Source organism: Manis pentadactyla, chromosome 1, assembly GCF_030020395.1.
Source record: "Manis pentadactyla isolate mManPen7 chromosome 1, mManPen7.hap1, whole genome shotgun sequence".
Classification (NCBI taxonomy): domain Eukaryota; kingdom Metazoa; phylum Chordata; class Mammalia; order Pholidota; family Manidae; genus Manis; species Manis pentadactyla.
In genome coordinates this window covers 83,575,375-83,600,040 of record NC_080019.1, presented here as the reverse complement: position 1 = coordinate 83,600,040, position 24,666 = coordinate 83,575,375, and the positions used below count along the sequence as shown (strand labels likewise).

Below are 24,666 nucleotides of genomic sequence, written 5' to 3'. Positions count from 1 at the left end.
AAAAGTACAAACCCAGCAGGTAATGTACTCATCTATTTTCATAATAGTAACTCAGGCTATATTGATTCACAGAAAAACAAAGTTTGCCATAAAGCTTCTCAATCCACCTGTTCTTTCAAAGGCAAAATGAAATACTGGTCATGTGCCTTTGAATCTAATCAATTTTCAGTTCCTCTGAAATCTTTGTCTTCACTCAACCTAAATTAAATTGCCAGCTTTTTATTCTTCACTGAAGTCTTCCATCTGTTGTTTCTGAAAAGTATCAAAGGCCTTAGATATTTTCTGACCCTTCATCTTTCAGATAGGAAAACAGAAAGGGGTGGTGGCTTCTATTCAATTACATAACATCTGCTATTGAAGATTTCAAAGCAAAAAGATCAGCTAATACCTGCTCACTTGGCCCAAAGGAGACTGTACCCTTTGCTGTGGTCACCTGAAAAAAGAATCTCATTCTCAGTTTTCCAGGATCACAGTGTTACTGGAGTATAGGAACAATTTATACCAAGCAGACTTGAAATTGTAGGAGAGTTACCTGGCTGGAAAGCAGGACTCACCAGATGCTTGGAGGCTCTTCCCAGTGAGGGAGCCCTAAGGTCAAAGGTCTGTAGATGAGTGCCCAGGAGGCCTCACCTCAGGAACATTTCCATCCTGCCACAGAAGATGAAGGAAACCTCCTTCTCATTCTAGTGACATTTCAGTCAGTCACACAACAAACCCCAATCCTTACCATGTGGTAGCCGTGATTCTAGATGCTGGGTTACTCTGCATTCAAGAGTCCCTGACCTCTTACATTCTAACAGGCACAGAGGCAAATGTTGACATCTTCACTCTTTGTACTCTGGAAAATGATACTTATTCAGTAAGACAACAATTTCTGGGAATATTTTAACTTACATTTTTGTTGTCTTTAAAGAGATTTAGAGGGGACCCTAATCTCTTCAGAAGCCAAATAGCATGTACTGCCTTGATCTGAGTCCCTGACCTAACCTTTTTAGAAGCTGATCGCCCTGCATGGACTGATGACAAGATTAGAAAATGGAAAGCAATACTAAATTCAGCTAGATATTCTAAGAATTTGCCCTTAGTGTTAATATTCTCTCTCTTCTGGTCCTTGAAACTGCCCAACTATGCTTCTGAAGGATGTCACTGCCTCCTTCCCTAGCATAAATATCTCTGCAAGTACCACCTTTATAGAGGTGAAAAAAGGAAGAGAAAGGATATGTTGTGAGATGAAAAGAAACCCTGAGGTGTAAAATTAGCTGCCCCTGTTATCACTGAGTCTATGGAGAGTCTGAGTACAGCTGTCCTCATCACCAGTGCCCTGGAGGCAGGGACTTGGTTAACCAAAAACCCAACTAAGTCAGAATCATTCTTACAAAAGGACAAATATCTTCTTTAAATACACTGTTTTAATTTAAAATACATAATATGCCCTTATTCCTAGTCTTTTGGTCTGGCGGCAAGACTTCCTGAGTAAGGGTCTGCTGATTTGAGTCTGTCCTGATTTTCCTTCATACACCATAATTTTAGCATACTTCCACTCATCCCTAGTTTCTTAGTTTATTTTAAGTAGCATGAGAATTCTTAAATATTTGAGAAGCCACATGAGTTTAAAATAAATAAATAGCACTTAGACCTACACCTAGACTCTTAAGCCCTCAAAGGAATAGAGTCTGTCTGAGCCTCATGAGGGAATAACAACACAGGGAAGTTTCTGCCTGTGTTTTATGGATGGGCGGCAATAAGGCGATCTGAACTAAATATATCATGGAAACATTCTGCCTCGCTAATTTTTATCCAAATCCACTCCTACCCCACCTAAGAAAAGGTGCATACCATGTTCTTATTAAGGGAGACAACTTGCCCTTAAGTTTACAAAGCCAAGTAAAAGAGCATAATAATAAAGAACAATGAGCCTGCACTCTGGAATCAGACTACCTGGTTTCAAATCTTGATTCCACCCCACTTTTCTGATATGATCTTGATAAAGTTATTCAATGACTCATTTCCATCACTTATTATAGAAATTAAATGTACATGAATAACATGCGCAAAGAATGACTGGTGCGACGTAAGAGCACAACCAGTGTTTACTGATATCATCACCAGCATCATCTTATTTCTCAATAACACAGTACAGTGGTTTGATGACTGTAAGAATAGTGGAAGCCAAAATGATGTATTCATTTTCCAGCTTGTCACTTAACTTCTGCCTGCTCAGTTTACTTATCTGGAAAAGCAGAATAAAAATACCTACCTCAGAAGAACTATTGTAATAGGTATCCTAATGCCTGATACTGGATGTCAAAAAAAATTATATCCTTTAACACTCATATACGTAAAAATCTACAGCATACGCTTCACATAGCAAATGCACATGCCAAGAGATGTCCTTTCCTGCACGTTTATGAAATCTCCATCCAAAGAATCTTAACCAATACTTAATTGTGGATTCAAATTTTATTTGGGACAGTGGAGGAAAAGTTACATTACCTCCCACAACACTTTCTGATAAGATACACATTTAACATGTAGGATATAATCTGGAAAAAATTAAGTGCTACACTGTGGAATTAAACTAAGAGCTGAGAAAAAGTAAAGAACACTATACTGGAGGCTGTCTTCAAAGAGGAAAATGATACAACTATAGAAGAGTAGGAATTGATAGACTGAGTAGGGCAAAACCTCAATAGCTTATTAATGCCAAAACATGTCTTCTTTTATTCTTAACTTGTCCCCTTAACCTGAGCCTCTGACCCTATGTATATGGAGTATTTTCCCTCCAAACTCCAAGTTCTGACAACATATATCAATGTCATCTTCCAAATACAACATAAACCACCTCTTGAACCCAAAAGGCCTTCCTATTTGATCTGCCTTTTACTGAGAGCTCATGTAGTGCATACTCCCTGCCATCTCTGACATTTTTCCAACATTTACACATAGTTTACAACCTGCTTCATGTCTGCTGGACACCCTTACTGCTCCAAGGGCAAGTTTTACATCTTCAACATTTTTCCCCCACTTAATTCAGGTTAGGGTACAAACTACATAAAATAAATTGGAAAACAGATTTTAAACATAAATTCAATGAGTCTTGACACCATGTAATCACAACCCAATTACTGTAATATTTCCATCACAAAAGTTCCCTTCTGCCCCTTTACCAGTCACAGGTTTCCACACTCCTGACAGGTCATTAAAGCTTAGTTTTACGTACGGTAGCAGAACTGAATTTAAATACAATCACATGGTACTTACCCCTAGTGTCTGACTTCTTTAGCTCAACATAATGTTTTGAGATTTATCCATGTTGCTAGCATGTATCATTTCTCTTAATCATGAAGTGATTTTCTATAATTATGCCACCATTTGTTTACCCATTTCAATCTGTTGATGAACGTTGGAGTCATTCCCAATTTTTGGCTATTATGAATAAAGTTGCTATGAACTTTCCACTGAAAGTCTTTTTATGGACATATGCTTTCATTTCTGGAAATTTCTTCTGAGATGACATTTCATTTCACTTTATGGATGTATGCATTTCATTTTTCTTAGGTAAACACCTGGAAAATTACTAGCTCATAAGGTAGACATATGTTTATCTAGATAAGAAGTTACCAGTTTTCCAAAGTAGATTTACTACTTTACCCTCCAACCAAAAGTATACAAAAGTATTAATTGTTCCACTTCCTTTTCAGTATTGTCAGGGGTTTTGGTATTTGTTTTGTTGTGGGTTTGGGGTTTTTTTGTTTGGTTTGTTTTTCATTTTAATGAGTGCAAAGTATTATTTCATCATTTTAATTTGTATTTCCTATTGTCTATGATGCTGGGCATCTTTTCATGTGCCCCCCAAACATCTTTTTTTGTGAATTGCTTGTTCAAGTTTCTTTTTTTTCTATTGAATTATCTTTTATTATAGAGTTATGAGAGTTCTTTAAATAGTCTTAGTCCTTTAACAGAGATATGTACTGTGAATATTTCCTCTCAATCTGTGGCTTGCCTTTCATTTTTTTAATGGGGCCTACTGAGAAAGGGAAGTTTTAAATTTTGATAAGGTACTATTGATGCTGGGGTTCTTGTTTGCAGAGTTGAAGAATGAATTTAGCAAACACCCAATGTAGGAGAGCCAGGGAGAGTCTTTTATTGAGAGATACAGTGGGAGGACAGAGCTCCTGGCTCACTCCAGGAGGGGACAAGCGAGCCCTGGTGGTACATTGTCTATAGGAGTATTATAGGTAGTTGAGAGACAAAGAGCTGGGGATCCAGACCTACCAAATGGTCTCTAAATGTTTATCTTTGAAGAGACACTAAGTTTCTTATCCGTTTTCCGGACTATTTTGCAGAGTTAACATAAGATATTTACTGCTTTGATTCCTTCTCAGAATAGCAGTTTCTTGGTTTGGGAGCATATCAATCAAGGCTGCCTGTCCTGTTCTCAAAGTCGGCTGAGTTATTGTCTGTTTGCTAAATAGTAAGTTAAGAATCTTACTTCTTAACTTCTTGGGTGTTAAAATTCAATCTTATCTTTAAGATGGAATCCTTCCTGCCCTTCACTATGTTGTTTACGGCTGGGCCTGCCTGCTATATTAATTGCCCAGGTTATACATTACTTGATTAGGGGCTGGAGGAGGAAAAGCAGCATCTGGGCCTTTTAGCAGGCTAAAGTAAATTTTACAATAGCCTCATTTAATTGACACAAACAAGACATGGGCTATGCTGAGGCATTTTCTTATCTAGGGGATGTTCAAACATTCCAGGCCAAGTTACTCCTGGCTTTTTAGTTTTAACTAATCTTCACTGAAGAATGCTTATATTCCTAGTTTGATATTTTACTTTAAAGAATTAATGTGACTCTGACTTTGCTTAATTATTTAATACGGAGTTCTGGTAGCAGTCTTTTTCCAGAGGCTCTCACCCTACTCTGACTACACCCATGGTCCCTGTCTCACTATTTATTAGTTTTTTTATTTTATGGTTAGTGCATTTTGTGTTCTAAGAAAGCATTGTCTATACAAAGTTAGGAACTTACTCTGTTTTTCTCTAGAAGCTTTAGTTTCAGCTTTACATTTAGGTATATGATCCATTCTCAATTACTTTTTCACCATATCATCTGGTAATAGATCTCTGCAGAGAACAATGCTTTATAAACAGTGCTGATTAATTTATAAATGCACCACAGCTTAAAAGAAATGTATTTTGAAAACCCATTGAAGGAGCCTATCCCCAGCCTCTGGGACATCCTAGACAGACAACCTACTGACAGGAATAAAGTCATCAATGTGACCCAAAAGAGCAATGCAGAAGTATCCGTTTAGAACTGATGTTAGGACTCTGCCTTGTGATAAACTCTGACAAGGCCAAGGATATTCCAAAGTTTCTTTTTCCGTAGAAATGGCAGTTTAACCCAGCACAGAAGATGGAGAACAGTTTGCTCACTCTATTTTCTTGAGTGTACATTAGAACACTTACCATGTCATTAGTGTGGACTGAATTCTCTTTAATTAATTAGGCTCCATAAAAACAGTCAGTGATTCACAGCAGCTCTGTTGAAAACTGAATTTGACATGAATAATAAATGCTAAAAACATTACTCTCAGGGTACATTTTCTACAGCCTAAAACATCCACATTATTTTATGGGATTCAGATAACTTTAAGGAATGGTGTACTAATATTTCTTCTGGAGAACATACCAACTCAAAACAAAGAGAGAATTATTCCTGCTATTCAGATAAAGACTATTACCTAATACATTCTAAAATAGAGCATTTCAAGTTTTTTGCTTGAGATTCTACTAAAAAAACACAAGATTAAGTAGAGTAAAAATATTATTTTCCATTTCACTAGGGTTTGGAGAAACTAGTAAATTAATTAGGATCAGAGCATTTCGTAAGTACTAGGCAATGCAGTTGATAAAACAATCTACATACTAAGAAATGAAGAAACGATTCTGAGGAGCTGTTATGACAGCTGCTTCCTTGATAATATTGAGCCAAAACATTTTCACGGTTTAACAAGGTTCATTTCTTATAAGCAGCCTTAATGCTTAAGTCTCCACTTTTGTGGGAACTCAGGGAATTACCATAATTAATCTATTTACATCTAAACAAGAACCCAGGCACTCATCTGTAGCTTGCACATACTCTTATTTTTAATGATTACCTAGATTCACAAGCTAACATTTCTTGAAAATAATATGGAGTAGTTGCTTAGAATTTAGGGTGAAAGAGGAGAAGAGAAGGCGCGTATAAATCCGGTATTGTTTCTATTTAAAGAGAAAGGGAGCTTTCAAGTCTGGTTACTTGAATTGAATTAAATTATGCATTTAAATTCCTTTTCTCATCAAGTATTTCCATCACCATCATTTCCTTAATAGCATTCCATTGTTTTTATGCCTTTCTAAATGTACTCCTTTCCACAGCCAAAGGTCAAAAGGAATAAAAGTAGCAAAAAACTCACAGTAAGGAATATCATCTTAAGCTATATATACCCTGAAGTCTTTAGTTAATGTTTCCAGCAATAGTCAAAATAAATTTTTCACTTAAAGAATGTAAGAAACTCTGTCATGCAAGAAATACACTCTAGAATGAGCTGCCCAGGTAACATGTAATTGGAAAAGTTCTCTTGTACTTTTTAGCACTGATAAAATTCACCAATGCTAGATGTTAAATAAACCCTACTTTTCCCTTAAATCCACTTTAAATTACACTGAAGGGCCCCATGAGAGACTAGATTGACTGACTTCAAGTGAGGAGAGAGTTTATAAAAGTTATAGAGCCCTGGGTATGAAACCATTTCCCACCTCAGAGGAGGTAGCTTTTCCTTCACATGTTTACTACATTTTTTTGTTCTGACCCTTTTTTCCTTACCAGGCAGTCAACTGCTCCTGCATACAAGCTTTATTCTTCCCTGTGCCAAACCACCCAGTCCCAAAGCTTTTGTCCTATAGCTGGAGCAACTTTACCCTGATTTGTTCTTATCACTTACTCATTTACTTAAAATTTTCAGAGTGCTAGAACACAAAAGAATATTCAAGGAAAAGAGCAGGCAGCACCTCCCCCCACCCCCATCTCATGTAGCTATGACTAAGGCAGATGTCAAAAATGCAACAACAAAAAAGGGTATTACTATACAACAAGGGCTTTGGTGCAGACATAATTTTAATGTTTAGTCTAGGCAACCTGTGTTTAATGTTAAATTCATTCACTCAACTACAAACTGCTCTCCTTTGGGTGGTACTGTGAATATGAGCCTAAATGTCTCTTATGTTTGGGGTTTCTAGATATATTCAGTGGTAATATTCAAATATTTCACAAATTTGTTTACATTTTGACTTTGATAAGTTCATGTTTTCATTTTAATAGACAATTTCAAACACCTCAGAAATGGAGAACAGGAAGAGAGATCTCATTATTTAACAGAAATCAGATGCACCTTCCCGAAACTCACAGCACCAGGAGCCGCATTAGCGTAAAGTTTCCATAGCAGTGTTGTACCACAAACAGAAGCGCTAAGGAGAAAGGGGGAACTGAAAGAGGGCAAAGTATGATTGCGCCAATGCTCAGGGCACCTGGGTACACTGCCATGTACAACTAAGGCTGAAGTTCCAAAACTCCTGCAATTAAGTTCCAGGCACAATCAAATGTCTCCTTGGACCAGACCAGTCAGACTCACCCTAACAGGCTGAACTTGCCTGGGCCTGCCACCTTCAGCTCTCAGGGACCTTTACAAGGCCTTGTTCTAAGCCCTCCCAGCATTTCCTGAAAAGGGCAGAGACCCTTCTATATCAGAGGTGTTCTTTCTTTTAATTTGTCAGAGAAACTTTTATTCAAATAAAATCTTAGAAGGAACACTAAGTGCATCAGACAGATGGAAGCAGAAATGGTCTCGATGAGACTGAGGTGGAGACCCCACTGGCCTCCCCAGAATGCTCCCCTGGAGAGCCCTTGAGCCTGCCCAGAAGCTGGCCAGGAGGCAGTTTGAAACCACTCCTTAGATTCCTCATTTTAGAGAGGGATGTTCTGAAGATGAGACGGCAGTGCACTTCCTACCTCCCTAGGGAGGAGGAGCCCCGAACATACCACACAGTTGTCACAGCTGATCTGATGGGGGACGAGGGACATGGAGGGCAGGAGTTTGCACATGGGCATGAGAAGATGAGAATGAAGGCTCAAAGGTGCTCTCATGATATAAGATAAAAATGCAAGAATAAAATTAAAAAGAAGACAATGACACTCAGAGGAAATCAATCCATATTACACCTGATTTTTTAATAATTCTCAGAAATAAAATGTCTATGCTCTGAAAAATAAACTGAAACACTGATGGTTTCTCTGAACTCTAACTTTAAAAATTTAGATCTACCCTTGGTTTCTGTGATCAACGTTCAGACTAAAGTCTCAAAATACTGCATCATTCATTATATTCTACAAGTATCTCCCCTTCCTTTATTGCTTCATTAGTTCAACAAGTACTTAATGAGTACTTCCACTGTGCCAGGCACTATGCTAGCAGGGTAAGAGACACAGCAGTGAATGAGACAAGTGCCTGATTTCAGGAGCTTATAATCCTGGTGAAAACATACAATAAACAAACAACACAGACTGACGAGTACCTCCACCATGAAGGACCACCAAGCAGAACAGGGTAGAACACGATGGGGGCTGCCGGTAGGTGAGGTGGTCAGGGGAGACCACAATGAAGGTGAGTGATCAGGACAGAGACCTGAATAAAGAGAGGAAGAGTGCATGTAAAGGTTCTGGGATGGGTGTGACATGCTGGAGGAGGAGGAGCAGCAGGAGTGAGGCAGAGAGCAGAGGAGGCACCATCGAGGAACTGGGCAGGGCCAGCCAGGATGCCCAGTATGCAGGGCCTGGGAGGCCCTGACCAAAATTTGGATTTTTTTATAAGTGTGATGGGAGACCCCCTTCCAGCCCACCTCCCCTGGGTTCGTCTGAGCAAAGGAGTGGCAAGACTCCATTTGTGTTCTTAGAGACCCCTCTTGCAGTTGGCTGGAGAAGAGCCTTTGGTGGGTGGGGAGAGAGGGATGTGGAGGCAGGGAGGCCAGACAGGAGACTCCTGCCCCCCAGCACTGATGATAACGGAGACAAGGTTTTCAATATACAAACTAAACTCCAATTTGAGGAGGAATAATTTCAGGGAAAAGGCATTTCATCAAATACAAATGAGAAAACTTTCCAAAATGTGTTATGTGGACTTTACACAATTACATACCAGAATTTAGGTTTGAATTTGTATAAGACAGGCTATAAGATGCTTTCTTAGGCAGGTCTTAGGCAGTTTCCTCTTCCTTAGCTGACAAATCCTGCTACCCTCATGAAGAAAGTGCAATTCTTCAATTTATAGGACAGCCTGCCCAAAAACTATATCATTTTATGCTAAGTGAACACAAACTGTTCCTGATATGCCACGAGAGAAGTGTTTACCAAACAATGAGAACAAATAGAGCTGTGATACTTAAAACCAATCGCAAAACACAACCCTCAAAGTTTTGAGGGGGAATGTAGGAGGGAGAAGGAAATAAGAGTGTGAGATGTTCTTAATGATGAGGAAAATATGAAATGATCCAAATATCCATTAAAAAGGAAATGATTACACCGTGATTCTTTCCTTTAAAGAGATGGTGTGCAACTGTTCCAAAAAGAGCTTTAAAAACTGACATGGAAAAGTCACCTGGATACACTGCAGGTGGCGAGGGGTCGGGAGAAGCGGCAAGAGATCTCAGCCCTTGTCCACAGTTACCTGCCTTTCTAGTATTTAATAACCACTAACATGTATTGACAGCTTTTCCAAACTTAAGGGTAACACTTTGTCACTATTATCTCACTGAAATCTTACAGCAATCTTATGGGATACAGAGTTACTCCCATTTAACAGATGTCTTAAGTATTTAAGACAGATTCAAACTGGTGATAAGTAGAGGCAGGATTTGAATCCAGGAATTTAAACCCTGTAGCCCACATTCTTAATCTCTGTTACTTATCTCTTAGAGATGAGTGCTTATTCACCGAGTGTATTAAATCAATTTGTTCTTGGATTCTTTCTTTCAAATAACATTAAAGAAAAAATTTCTGCTTAGTGTTCTGGGAAATAATTTTAAGGAAAATTAAATTAATGATGACACATGAAAACTCATGACATTTTGGAAAGTTCATATGACCTGAACTGGAGTTAAACTCAAGATCAAAGTACAAGGCAACTCTACAAACATATTATTTAAAGGCTCAGTGACCAATAATTCTGTCAGCCCTCACTACAGTAGCAAATTGTGAATGCTACATTTGTGTACTTCCTTCTGGCTCCAGCTATTTATGAACATTCAGCACAGACAATGTACTGTTACCCACTTTAAAATTAAACATACGCCCATCATTTTAAGGCAAGCTAGGAAGGTGCTCAATCAGTAGGCATTCCTTTAGCAGTTGCACATATTGATGACAAAGGAATAAGAGATATTTCAAGTGAGGCTGATGATTAGCCAAATCACTAAGAGTGCTAGGTCATTCAAAAAGCATGGGACCTGTGCATGGTCCTGAGTTGTTAATCCATCTCTGCACCCACTTGACCTTTGCAGAATGTCCTACTCCTCATCTTTCAACCCCAATGCACTCACACATGGGTCTCATGTCTACTACCACCACCCATGGTAATTCACAACAGTATTTTCTGACACCCTAAAGAAGGGCAGAGCTTACATGTTAAGACAGAGAACTATGTTATCAACTCAAATCCTTGCCAGCTGTGTGACCCTGGGCAAGCTGTTTAGCCACTCTGTGCCTCACTGCCCTCGTTTAACTGAGGTACATTAACAGTACTTAACTTTGTGTACCAGCTATCACATTTTAATGAGTTGATATAATAAGAAATTTACATTATAAAAACTCAATAAATGTTAGGTATTATTACTTTTACTACCCTAGTGCATAACTAGAAGGCATTAACTCCCCTCTAGTGTCAAAGTCATCAAGTGACTTCTGTTACCTCTTATTTCACCATTTGCAACAAAGTAACTGGTTCATCAAGGAAAATTTTCCCAATGATCTTTATTTTCTTCTTTTCACTTTTCTATATTTCTGATTTTCCCAAGCACTTCTTAGTAATTTGTTTTTTTAATTAAATTGTTTAAAGTAGTCTTCATGAATTTCCTACCCACCCTTCTGGCTGGGAGCCACCAGAAGCCTCCACATCAAGTCTATGGCTGAGCAATCAGGTGCCAGGACCACTTTGCAATCACCATGCTGACCTTCACAACAGGTCCCAGAATTGAGGTCTGCAGAGATCTCAGGGGGCGAACACTTACAAAAAAATCTGGGGCCAAACCATAGCCAAGGCTATACAGGCTACTAGAGATTCTCAAGACAAAATTATCAAAACAAAACAATTACTGGTGTGTGACTTAGAATCTAATCATTATAATAGGATACGTTCTGAAAATTTAAATGCTTAGTTTATATCGGTGTACTTAATCAGGGATTTCCCAAATTCCCTGCTATTGTACAAAATATGGTTGTACATATTGGAAAATTAACCTACCAAGTGGTGGCAGTTTAGCTTGCCTCCCTCATCATCATCCCTCTCCCCTTGCCTAACTCTAGGTAGGCTATGCTTGACTATCCATTTAATTTAATGTTAATTTTTTTTTTTTAGTACATAAGCCCATTATTTTATTTGTATTCTTGGATAAAACAAGACTAAGTTTTTTGGTTTTTCTGGTTTTTATTAAGGTATCATTGATATACAATCTTATGCTCAGGTTTCACATGAACAACATTGTGGTTACTACATTCTCCCCTATTATCAAGTCCCCACCACAAACACCATAACAGTCACTGTTCATCAGCAATGGTAAGATGTTATAGAGTCACTACTTGTCTTCTCTGTGCAATACTGCCTTCCCCATGCCCCCCTTATCTTATGTGTGCCAATCATAGTACCCCTTAATCCCCTTCTCCCTTCCTCCCCACCCACCCTCCCCAACCCCTTTCCCTTTGGTAATCATTAGTCCATTCTTGGGTTCTGTGAGTCTGATGTTGTTTTGTTCCTTCAGTTTTTGCTTTGCTGTTATACTCCACAGATGAGTGAAATTAATGTCAAATATTTACCAAATTCTTCATATCTGATTAGGTAGATCAGAAACAAGCTTTGATATTAGTACGACACAGTACCTCCAGCATTACTGTCACCCCCACTGCTTTTTCCTCTCTCTCCAACATCTGTACATGCAAGGTATCACCCTAATCTCATACATAAGTATTTTCAAAGGAGGGTGAGGAAGAATACAAAGTAGTTTAGAGAATTCCACCTCACTCTTGTTTCAGAATTAAATGCATGAACAAAACATAGCTCTGAAGATCCAGATGCTCCCCACAAAATAATCAAAGGCAACATCACTCAGTCATTAAATACACAGGGATCAACAGACCATGTTTGATCAGCAACACACAGAATGAAAGGGGCCAGACACGTCCACAACCTCAAGGAACCAAGTGTCAGGAGATGGAAACCAGAAGGCCTGCAGAATGGGATGTGATGCCCTTGGGATAAAGATAAATGTTGAGTTCGTTGTGGCTGCTGCCCTAGCTTTGAGTGTTAACTTAGTGTGAGTACAACTACAGCAGAAATGATATTCTGAATAAGGAAAAATGATTACAGTCATTTACACAAATAAGGAGTTTATTACTTTTTTAAGACTATTTCCTAACACCTGCACACCCAGTAAAGTGATCATCAAGGAACAAAGCTGGTCAATATTGAGTTGTACTTAAGTAAACTGTCATTACAAACTAGTTTTAAAAAGATGTTAGTAGAGCTAGGTTAAGAAGGAAATAAGAGGCGGACTTGAGTTCATTTTATGTTCTGATAATAGCTACTCAAACAATTTCATTAGGTAAGATAAGATATTTTGCCTCCTTTCTCCATTTCAAATACCATGTCCATTAACGGTGTTAATTATTGGACATGAAATCAAAGGTTCACCGAAGGTGATACTCTTTACAATTGAAACACACTCCCACTCTGCTCCCCTCTGCCCCTCAGCAACCCCTGGCAACATCCACCAATATATATAACATGAGGACCCACTATATACCCAGGAATAGTTGACCAAAACCAGAAAATGCCCTAAGCTCCCCCTTTAGAGTGGTTACAAGTCTGGAATACTTAGCGCATCACAAAAAAGGAATTGGATTCCAAATAATTAAGAATTAAAATATAGGGATTAGAGGGAGAGAACATGATGGACTAATACAGAGACATCATAAAGGAATTAGAACAGAAAATAAACAGAACAGAAAAAGAATGCATTGGGGATAAACTGTAAGCCAAGATTCTTTAAACTTTTATTTGGAAAAGCGATGAGCTCTTTTAAAAGGCTGATGAAAGAATCCTCCTAAAGACTGTCACAGAGTATTTATACATAGATGCTAGATAAATTGGCTCATTGTAGATGCCAATCCCACATCACAGGAGCATTCACTATAGAAACACGGTACACCCTCTTTATCTTGGAGCTCATTCTAAGTTTTTAGATAAGTCCTGGGCTTTCAAAAGATTTTGGATATCCAAAATTTCTATTCTGACTATCCGGAGTGTACTGATCTTAGTGTGAACCTAAGTACCGGTGTGCCGACGACAGACCCAGTTCACTCCTGCAGTGTTCATGGAATTTAATTAATGCCCCTTTCACTCTGAAGAGTCCCAGTTTGAATAATAAATTATAAGGTCACCCTGTCCAAATCTGTTTCAGCTAAGTTGGTAAATGAAATCTCTTCAAAAGTATTTCCTAAGGAAATATACCTCAGATCCAAAAGTTTCTCCTCAAATCTTAAAGGCAAGAAGAAAATACATCAGTTCAAAAGGACTGCCTGTTTCTGAAGGAAAGCCAGATGCTCACAGCATGTCACAGAGAACAGTGCCTCAAAGAGAGCTGTGTGGTCAGTCTTATGACATATTTACCAACCAATCTCAAACAAAAAGAGTTAAACAAGTTAAACACCTTAGGTGAACCTTTCACTTTGTGTCATTCCACAGCATTATCAAATACTTTTTGGGGTAAATTTATTCATTACTGATAACATATATAATTATGTATTTAATTTGTAAGTACATATATCAGTTGAGAAAATATGTATCTTGATCAAAAAAATTAACTCTTTTTAACAAAATACCTGTATACTCCAAATCCCTGCAAAATAGGAAAGCACTATTATTCAAAGAAAAGCCAAACATTTTAGCAGCTCCAGGAGCTATTAACTCCATGGGGCTCTCTAGCCCACACGGGTCCCTGCAGGCTGGATACCTGATTGACCCAAGGCTCTCTCAGTATTCTAGGCCCATCTCAGAAATGCCAGAAGTGCATTAGTTGGTGTTCAAACTAACTCACAAAGGGGACACATTCAAATATAGCACTGAATATAAAGTTACTAGACCATCTAGATTTCATGGAGGTTGTCTCAGTTTTAAATGCTCCAGCCTACAAAGGCATCCAACCCAGAAAGTACCTCACATTGCCCCAGGAAGGGGCTGAGGAGTATGGGGCAAAGAGATAAAATCTGTCCAGTGCATAACACACAGACCTGCTGGCCCCACACCAACAGACCAGGGGTGGTAAAGGAAGCTTCTAAGCCCAAAAGGAACCCCCAAGCTTGAATTAATTGGTAATCCCACTGGTATTTTGCATGTCCTGACACTGGAACTTCCTTGGACCACCCCAATCAGCAGCACTCTCCTCATTACCTATTTTCTCCATCCCAACTCAAATGTCGGTTCATTGGCTTGAATTTTTAAAACATCTGTGAAGTCCTTAGCTTCGACTTGTGGGATAAGCTTATTCTAGAACAAAGGTTGCCTGTACCTATCGAGTTTTCAAACAGTATTCCTTAGATGGCCGGAATCACAGATGTTATCTGGGGGCAACAACATGGAGACGGAGCAGGTGGAGGAGCTCCTCCATGCATTTCCATCTGCATTCAAAGGCACACTTTCATCTGTTTTACCTACTATGGGTCTACTTAAGATTTTGGTAGGAAAAAAAAAAAAAGGCTCCCATTGCTCTGTTGCTCAAACAAAACAAAACAAAACAAAACAAAACAAAAAAAGACACATACATACAGTTTTAGAATGTGTTGCTAGAACCTGAGTCCAGAAAAACATTTTGGAAAGATATTACAAGACCTACCCCAAAAAGCCTGAGAAGTTTAAGAGAAGGATCTTAGGTAATTTTCAAGCCAATTTGCTCATTAAAATTAAGGCATTAACTGAGGCACTGAACATATAAGTAAAAATCATATCACCACAATAACAGCTCCAACCACCCTCTCTGCCCACCTTTATCCACCCTTTCCCCCAAAGAGCTCTAAACCTCACCACTAACATGAGGTGTTCACACCCTATTTGCACAACCTCTAAACGATAATGCAACCACAGCACACAGTTGGATGCTCCAGAAATCAAAATGCAGAATCTAAGATATGCCTACTAAGGGGGTGGAGGGTGGAGAATACAATTACATCATCTTATTTTGGAGAAATCAATAGAAATAACACTAATATTTATTGGCTTTGCTTTGTGTCATAAACTGTGCATTTCATATTCACTTGTTCACCTAATACACACAGTGGCTGTCTGGGAGGCGCCATCATCAGCCCCAATTCACAGGCAGCAATGACAAAGCTTGGAGAACAACACAGACACACCTAACTGCGAAGCCCCCTCCCTATCTCGCAGTAGGCAGAAACAGAGACCTGCCCTACAGGACTCTAGAAGGGCCCAAGTGCATCCGTGTTTGATGCTGGATCTGAAGTAAGCAAAGGTAAAACAAAAAGATTCCCAGGTTCCTCAGGATGCAGCACAGCTCTGGAGATTCAGTAGCCACTCTCAAATCCTCTTAGAAAGTGAAAATGCTCATTCTCCTGTCACAGGGGCACCCCGGAATTTAACCCAGGACCAATCCCAAACTATACTTCATCAATCATTTTTTTAAACTCATTCAAGAAAAAATCAAGAAATTGTCTTTGCCTGATTTATATGCAACACCCATAGTGAAACATACTAAAAAAATTCACATCAACAAGAAGCCAGCAAACAGAATTAAAGAAAGTGGTGAAATTATATTAGAAATGACAATTGTGAGGGTTTGGAGTATTTGATTATGCCTCTGAGCTAGTGACCATGTGGCTTCCAGAGCTTTCTGACCCATTGCAAGGAGGCCTTTAAGCAATATCAGAACTCCCACTTTGTGCCTCTGAATGGAAATAAATCTCAAAAGTTGCACTGCAAGTGCCTCGGAGCACCACAAGGACCCATAGATTGGAATGGTATGGATACTGGATCCACACCTTCACAATTTTATTTTATAGAAAACAGAGTGAGCTTCATGCCAGAAAAATTGAACTTGAGGCCAAAACAGGTGATTTTTAAGTTCTACATACAAAATTCCTGAAGCAAGTTAGAGAGGAAAGGGGGGAAAGGAAGCAAGTATGAACTACCATTCAAATACTGCAATATGGGGGAAAAACTTGGAATTTAAAAATCTGTGTGAATCTTATCCACACCAAATGATCTAGATGATACTGGCACAGAAGACCATGTGAACAAAGCCAGAGGAAAATTTTGATAAAATATAAGAACTATATTTAAGTTCCATCTCAAAATCATTTTTTCTCCAAGCAATCATTACCTTTTAGAGATAATAAGAAGCCCCTTACAATATAAGTCTGTAAGTTTTTTTTTAGTCCTCTGTCAAGGAAGTAACACGGCCGGCAACATTAATTAAGCCCTTCTACATGCCAGGCACTCACACATTTTGAAGTAAATATTGTCACTGCTTTTATATAGATCATTCCCAAAGAGGAGACTGCTAAGGCACAGAGAGGTTAAGTTATGTGTCCACAGCTACACAGCTAGTATATGCCTAAACCTGCATTCCACCTATGGCAATCTGCTCTGGAGACCTCATTCTCAACCATTCCAGCCTACTGCCTCTCACAGTCACAGGACCACAGGTCAACCAAAGGTTCAACTGTGTAAAAGATAACTAAGGAGTGGCAGATGTGTGAATATTCAGCCTACAACATGCCAATTAATGTACAGATAAAAGAGGATTCAATCAAAGTTACAGAACAAGAGCTAGAGAGAAAGAAAACTACATGAAGATGCCTTCCAGGCATGGTCACTTAAAAACCATTACAAATGGTTCTGAGAAAACACATAAAAATGTCTACAAATCTCTCAATCATTTCCTTCTTAAAACCACATCATTTCTTGTATTTCAAAAGCAGCTGCACCATGTGCTGCTTCTTTGTTTTGTTTTTTGAAACTAAGTTGACCCCAACAGAGTGGTAAGCATCCTAACCCCTGGCAAATAGCACATACTTCATGTGTGGCGTTGATATTTGGTTTGGCAAATGGCAAGAGATCATTTAGCAAATTCAAACATTACTTTTTCTCCTACAGCCCACGTTAAAAAAAAAACAAAAAACAACTTCTGTCATTTCCCACAAAACAATTTTTAAGACCTAGAATGGATTAACAACCAGTCAGCTGAACTAAAATATTTACAAAACGCTCTGCTCATACAAACTTTTGTTTTCCTTACGTAAGGAAAAATGAATGTTTCCTGCCTTTATTATTATTGAGCCTCTTCTAGATCTTAAAATAGGATAGACTCATTAAACATTGCTAAATAATGCCATTTGCATACTAAGCTTTAGTCTTTTCTGTCAGGCAGGAGTCTTATGTGATTCCTGGCAATGGAGAGGTGCTTGAGGGCCACAGGTTTTGTCTACATTAGGAAAAAAATAACGGAATCCTAAAAACTTCTCAGGTTGACAACTGCAAAGAAAGAGGGAGGGAGCATGTTTATTCACATTCCCTGCAGAGACAGGGTGGGAGGAGGAAAGGAGACACCCGGCTTCCTCACCTGCGGGTCCAGGGAAGCCACTCCAGAGAGCAAAGCACTGATGAAGCCCTCCACCAGGTGTGCCGTCTGCAGAGATGCGACTTCACCAGGCGCCTGTACACCGCTGTTTCCTCCCGATAGTGTGTTTATATGGGAAACACTTTCCCCAGGGTTATATATGACTATTTCATGTGAGAGTGCTTTCCCATAATCATGGTTACTAAGCCAGACTTACTCAAATTTGGATCTTTCCGTAGAAATTAACATTAATTAAAATTATAAAGCATAGCACTCTATATCTCCCATGAGGTCAATGGGAATACCATTTTCCAAGAAAATTGTAAAGCAAAAATTAGCCTATGATCATATTATTAAGAGACTCTACTATTTACTGACCATCTACTTTGGCTGGGCACTACAGAAAGAAAATATACATTATTTCACTTAATCGTTCTAACAACTTTAATGAGACAGGTGATACTAGACTCTTTTTAAAGTTGGAAAAACAGAGATTTAGAGAAATTACAGAACTAGCCCACGGTTCCCTGGCTAATAGGAGGCAGAGTTCTATTGTGTATCCAAATTTAACTCTAAATATGTTACACAGGATTAACTACAAAGAATCACAAATTAATCTAGCCCTGACTCTGTCTCCATGTTGGAGTGAACAAGTTTGTTGTAATCTTTTTCTTTTTCTGTCCTGGATGAAACTCTAGCCAAAGATGGCCAAAAGTTTCATCTCAGGGGCCAGCTCTGAGAGGCTGCCAGAGACCCCTAGGGAAGGCTGCAGGAAAAGGGCCGTGATCACTTACAGATGTCTGTGAAAGGCACAGGACAGCACAGATGCTCAGCCTCTCCTGGTGGATATTTACACCCCGCATTCTTCTGCTGAGCAATATTTAACTGCCATGGACTTTCTCTCTACTGGGGATGCTCATTATCTAGACACCCTCCCCCTTTAAACAAAAGTTTGGGTAGATATTTAAGTCACAGTGTCACACATGAGAGTTACCAATTGGTATGATAAACTATCATATTCCTCCAAATAGGATTTTAACCACCAAATGAGAATCACATGTCTTCCTCCATAAACCCTCAGTTATTTGGCTGGTAGCTCTTTTTGTCGCTCTTCTTTCATGAAATCAGTCTCCCAACAGTCTCACCTATTCCACAAGCCAGTTCCCAGCCTGCCTACTCATGATTCAGAAGCTTTTATCTTCTAAGAGGGTGTCTATATTTTTAAATGAATAAAACCAAGGGCCCTGCTTATCAAGTATAATGTAAGGCTGCTGGGAAAACTACTGAAGATAATAGTAAGGCAAGGTACCACAACTTGATTCAGGCTTTAAGTAAGCAAGTAAGTTCTAACTTGGAAGACAAGAATAAAAAACACAGTTTTGGAAGTATGTATATATAATGCATGTGGGTTTTTTCCCAAGATAGTAACTATAAGCTGCTAAAAGCTAAATGCCTAAAACTGGAAAGTTAGATAGCCTCTACAGTGAAATATAAAAGAAAATTATTACTAACTAGGATTTGTCAACACACATTTCCTCCATCTGTTGAACTCTAATACTACAAAGTATCTATCCAGCAAAAGTTGTATACATAAATACGCACCTAGATTTTACATATTTCTCCAAACACAGCTGTTGGCAAAAATACTTCTAAGCTTATTCATAGACATACAGTTAAGAACTGGACTAAAAGAGGTTTGGCTCAAATTATAACACTGAAGTGATAAGAGCTAACATTTACATAGCATGTTTACATATCCTTTAATTAACTGTACCCAGGGAAATGGGCAGCCTGGACACAGAGGGAAGCCTGCCTTCATTTGACCAAGAGGGTCTGGTTTCTCTTGGTCACTAGAAGAAGCTGGGGAATTGCAATCCCTTTCAATGCAAGTGATGAGCCTCAGCTATACATAACATTTAAATAGCTTTTTAAATGAATAAGGGATACTGCTATTTCCAAAAATTATAGACAAAATTAACCAAGTGAAGTATGAAGGGTAAAAGAGCTCACTCTTCATCTTCCAAAGAAGTCAACAGACATTATTAAAAGCTGAGAACTGCCATTTATGTAGAAACATTGGGGTTGATAGCTAAAAATGAGATAAAATGTGCAAGAGGTGGCCATTGGGGCATAGGAAAAGAGCAGGCACGACTATTTCCCATTATAAGTTTTATATTACTTAATTTCTTAAAGTACATAAATGTATAACTGATAAAAATGTTAATTTGAATTACCAAGAAAAGGAAATCAAAATAAAAAGAATGTCTAAATTGCTTGAACTAGGAAAAAAAGAAGGAAAAATAGTGGGGTGATCTTCATTGAATAAATATCACTTCTTATATCTGAAAGATCTCCCATTTTCATTGAGTTGGAGTCTCAGGAGGCAGGGTGCCGATGGATTGCTAAGCAAAGGGGCAATGTGCCAGCCCCGGAAGCCAGCCTAGACAGCCTGGCAACAATATGGGGTGACAGAGGGGGCAGAAAAGTCACCTGTCCTTCTGGCTGACAGGTGACAGCATGAGTAACAGGCTTGGGAGCATCAACAAAAGACTCACCTTTCCCCAAACCAGAGAGACAGCCATGACCACCTTCGATTCAGCACCATGTCTGAGGAGTGGCTTAATCAGAATTCAAAGTAAGCATTATAGGAATCAGAGAGGGATAAGCATTCATTCATTTCTAGTGGGAAGATAAGAAATAGCTCTATAAACAGCGGAGTCTCAGCTGAAATCTAAGGGATGCACCAAAGTTCAATAGGTAAGACATGGAAGAGAGGGCCCATTCCAGGCTGAGGAGCCAGCCTGACAAAGGCCAGAGGTGAGAGAATACATGGTGTGTTTGGAAAGGGGACATGGTCTAAGCCACATCAAAATGCACATCTCATGGTGTTGTTACCCACGTGGAGAGTGTGGGAGGAGTGGGAGACTCCTGGGACAGTTAGCACAATAGTTTCTGACAGAATGCAAAGGCACAGACATGATCAACTTAAATATAAATGTGCTTCTTAAGCTAACTACCATACAGGAATATGCCTCCCATATTTAAACTAGCCTATTTTGCTTAGCACAGACTCTTAACCCCAGGCACTGATATTTTATCTCATTATTCACAATTCCTGTCATGCCCCCAGGTTTCCCCAAGTCCATAGCTTTGTGTGAGTGGATGCTGTCAATACTTTTTCCTTATAAACTCCCCAGGAGCTCTAACCTCATAAGACTTAGGGATTTGAGTTTCAGGTACTTTCAGTTCTTCCTTCAATTTACAAAATGGAATACCATTACAAATGGATGAGTTCTTTTAAAAACAACTTTTCCCCCCTTAGGCATTCTTACATAGTACTTGCTCCTTTCAAAATTGTAATCATAAATGGAACCAGCTGTGATCCACAGAGCTCCAAGTATTGGTTTGGGTTAAAATACATACATTTGATTCAAGGTTTCTGTGCATCTGAGCGAATACTAGCAGTTACTGGACTACAAACAAACCTATCCCTGAATATCAAACTGGATATTTATAAAAAGTTTATTTTTATATCACAAATAATAAGCCTTCAAAAATAAAACTAAGCATATTAACTTTTACTCTGGCCTTTATCAGTGTTTAGAAGTCTCATTTATGAAATATGCGATCATTTTCAGTAAAACTTGGAAGAAAGAGAAAATTAAGAAGTCAACACATCTTTACGTTTGTATTCTTCTAAGTCCAAGAGTAAAAGTGATAGGTGCTGAAGATACAAAATTGACAAATATTGCCCCTCCCTTCAACAGCTCCCTCTCTAGCCGGGAGAAGCAAAGGGAAAACAATGAAAGAGCTCCTGGCAAGCACTCCTGTTCATACCCCAGGGCTCCCACTGCACCCTGTATATAGAAGGTGACTGATCAGTATTAGCTCGCTGATTAGGTGGATATAAGAATGAGTAGATGGAAGGATCAATAGCATTTTTGGCTAACAGACAGGAGGGTCAGTTTGCCCAGCATGCAGGGATCAGGAACAGCTTCCCAGAGGAAGGGTGGGCCGAACAGCATCTGAAAGCATTGTTTCCACAGGAGTGACAAAATACTCAGAATAAATCAAGCTCAGACAAACTTACTAAACAGTTACATAATTATTTTAGTGCATTTTTAAACATAAACACATGAAATCTATGGCTTCAAAGATATTTTTGCTAAGGATGAAGATAAACATTTCATTTTTAAGGTGACTCCACATAAACAAAAATCGGATATAAACAGAGCAGATGCTATGTGGATATAATAAAAATTGAGAAACGAGTACATGAACGGCTGACATGTCAGAAACAGTTCAAATTCAGGATGAACTAGGTAAAAAGGAGGAGAGAGACAGTCCAGGCAGAGGGAAAGGACTCAGCCAAGCAAGGAGGCACGAACCATTCCCTCCTGCAGGGAGGCCAGCAAGCCAAGTGCTCTAACATAAAGATCACACAGGCAGTGGCAGATGAGGAGTTTCAAACTGCAGAGCATGAGGTCTGTGAGATTCAACATCACCATGTAGCTGGTGAGTGAGAGGGACCCACAAAAATGACGTGGCTATGCTCGTGTTTCCGGGGGATCCCTCTCATGGTGTTGGGAGGGCAACCCTGTGGAGGGGAACAGACTCAAGGCAGAGAACATGGCTTGGTGGGACTCATAAACAAGAAATAGTTAGGTGTTTAAAACAAAAAAAAATCAGGCTTTGGTGAGCGGATGAGACAATGAAGGAGTTTAATGGTTTACAGCTTAAGTGAACAGTGGACAGTAGTACCCAATAAAGGAGACCAAAGATCAACGTAGAGTTTTGACGGGTTTTGTTTCATTTTGTTTGATGACGATAATAAGTGTGACTGAGAAATGAGCATCCCACCCTAAAAGAAACTGGTAAAATTAGTGGAGTTGAGGATATGGGTCCAAAACTGGTGAGTTCAAAGTAGACAGAGTGCAGGAGGATCAGGCCCGTCCTCCTGAGAGATGTGCTGTGATTGCATCAATCCAGAACACTGTGTAAGAAAAAAGAATCCCAGCAACAATTTGCCAAATAAGGAAATAATCCAGAAATTGGGGTTGAACAGCATGCTCCAAAACCAGATTTAAGAGAGGGTGTCCTGAAGAAAGATACAACAGCACCAGCTCTAGGCTAGCAAGGTGTCAGGATGACAGCTAGAGTAGGCCAGGCATTGTCAGGCACCAAGTCCACCCCCTAGTGCAGGGTAAGGGTAGAGAGGTTAAGTCGCCCAAGTCCAAAGGAGACAACCCTGGGGTCCTTTCAACCTCTCTTCTCATTTCATGGCTATCTTGTCCTTCAATGATGGAGACTCCCAGGCGAACACCTACTGGCACATTCTTCCCATGTCTCCCCTGGCTCCTGAAAGAGGGAAATGTTCTAGTACATTTTATTACTTTCAAATATTTTTCAGTTTTCCAACAAGTTTCAAGGAGGTGGTTGAAACCATGTGAATTACAACTTGAAAATGCTTCCCAACAAATACAGAAGCTATTCTTACAACAGCTTCACAGGAAGAGGTCACAGCTAGGCATGGGAAAGATCCAGCCTTCTGCTGACTGGAGCTCTCACTTGCTCCACTGCACTCTCCTCTCTCTCTGTACCCCGTTTCATACCAGTTACTCTTTGGGTCAAGTGTTGGTTATTTGTAACCCTAGCACAAATAAGATCCAACTTATACAAGCACACAGTAGAGCGGGGTCCAAAGAGGACTAGACATCTGTAGTTCTTGACATTCAAGCATTTGGCGAGATGTCAACATTTCATAGAGTACTTTAAATGTTTTGGTTTGAGAGCTAATGCAGCATTTCCCACCGGTCAACACGGAGCAGCCCAGGCAGAACGCAAAGTCTACTTCCCTCAACAGCAGACGTTACACTCAGCTGCAGATCCAATCTTGCCTACAGAGACCATAAAAGACTGGAAAAACTTGGTGAGTAAGAGAAGTCCATTCAATGCAGAATATATTTAAAGGATATTTGTGACTCCAGTGTAAAATGGCTGTTCATGCTCTTGACATCCTAAATTCTTTGTTTTAATGATGGAAAGTCAAGTGACAGATTTCCAGGTGAGACTGGACTTCTCCAACTTCAAAAACGAAACCAAGTCCAACTTTTTCCTGTAAACGTTCCTTTTAATTACCTAAGGCAGGGTTTTTACTGTGGGCTCATGGATTAGCCTTTAGGAAATTTGTATTTTAAACATTTGTAAGCTTACTGCTTCTGATATTAAGACCATTGTGTGTATGTGAATAGAAAGTTAAGATCAGTTTTGTTATGGTAAAGAGTACCAAAACAGCTGGGTTATGATGTAATCCTCTGCACTAAAGGAGTTCAGTACAGAACTAAACAGCTGGAGAGAGAAAGAAGAAAAATAGGTTTGGTTTAAGAGTATAAAAGGCCACAACCCAGTCTCCTCTGAACCTCTGGGCCACTGGTATGGGTTTAATGGTGAGTCACAGTTGATTTTCAAAGGAAAAAAAAACAGAAATTAAATGAGCCTGTAATTGTTATTTTCAGTTTTATTAATGCCTTAAGTTTTGATTTTCATGTGCTTGATTTTTAACTTCTGATTTCTTCTTCTGCGATTTCACAAATATTTACATATGCAACATTCATAGCGTTTTTAGTCTTACTTTGCAGACTACCAGGACAAAGAACGTAACTTGTAGAACACATTCCACTATTTTTCTAGAAATTGTATAGTAATTCCATAAAATCTAGCTTAACAGAT

At 39.2% G+C, this 24,666-nt stretch overlaps 2 protein-coding genes across 4 annotated transcripts in view; one reads left to right on the top strand and one right to left on the bottom strand.

Annotated features, from left to right (window-relative positions):
- MED12L (mediator complex subunit 12L) overlaps positions 1-24,666 on the bottom strand; it is a 326,362-nt gene that overhangs the window by 154,308 nt on the left and 147,388 nt on the right.
- P2RY14 (purinergic receptor P2Y14) overlaps positions 1-24,666 on the top strand; it is a 52,640-nt gene that overhangs the window by 4,244 nt on the left and 23,730 nt on the right. Inside the window, exon 2 of one of the 3 annotated variants that reach the window (XM_036896354.2) lies at positions 23,766-23,866. The gene's annotated coding sequence lies outside the window, so the exon portion shown is untranslated. Of the gene's footprint in view, positions 1-23,049; positions 23,867-24,666 lie in introns of those variants that run through there. The other 2 variants (XM_057499196.1, XR_005026947.2) reach the window with 2 other exon arrangements.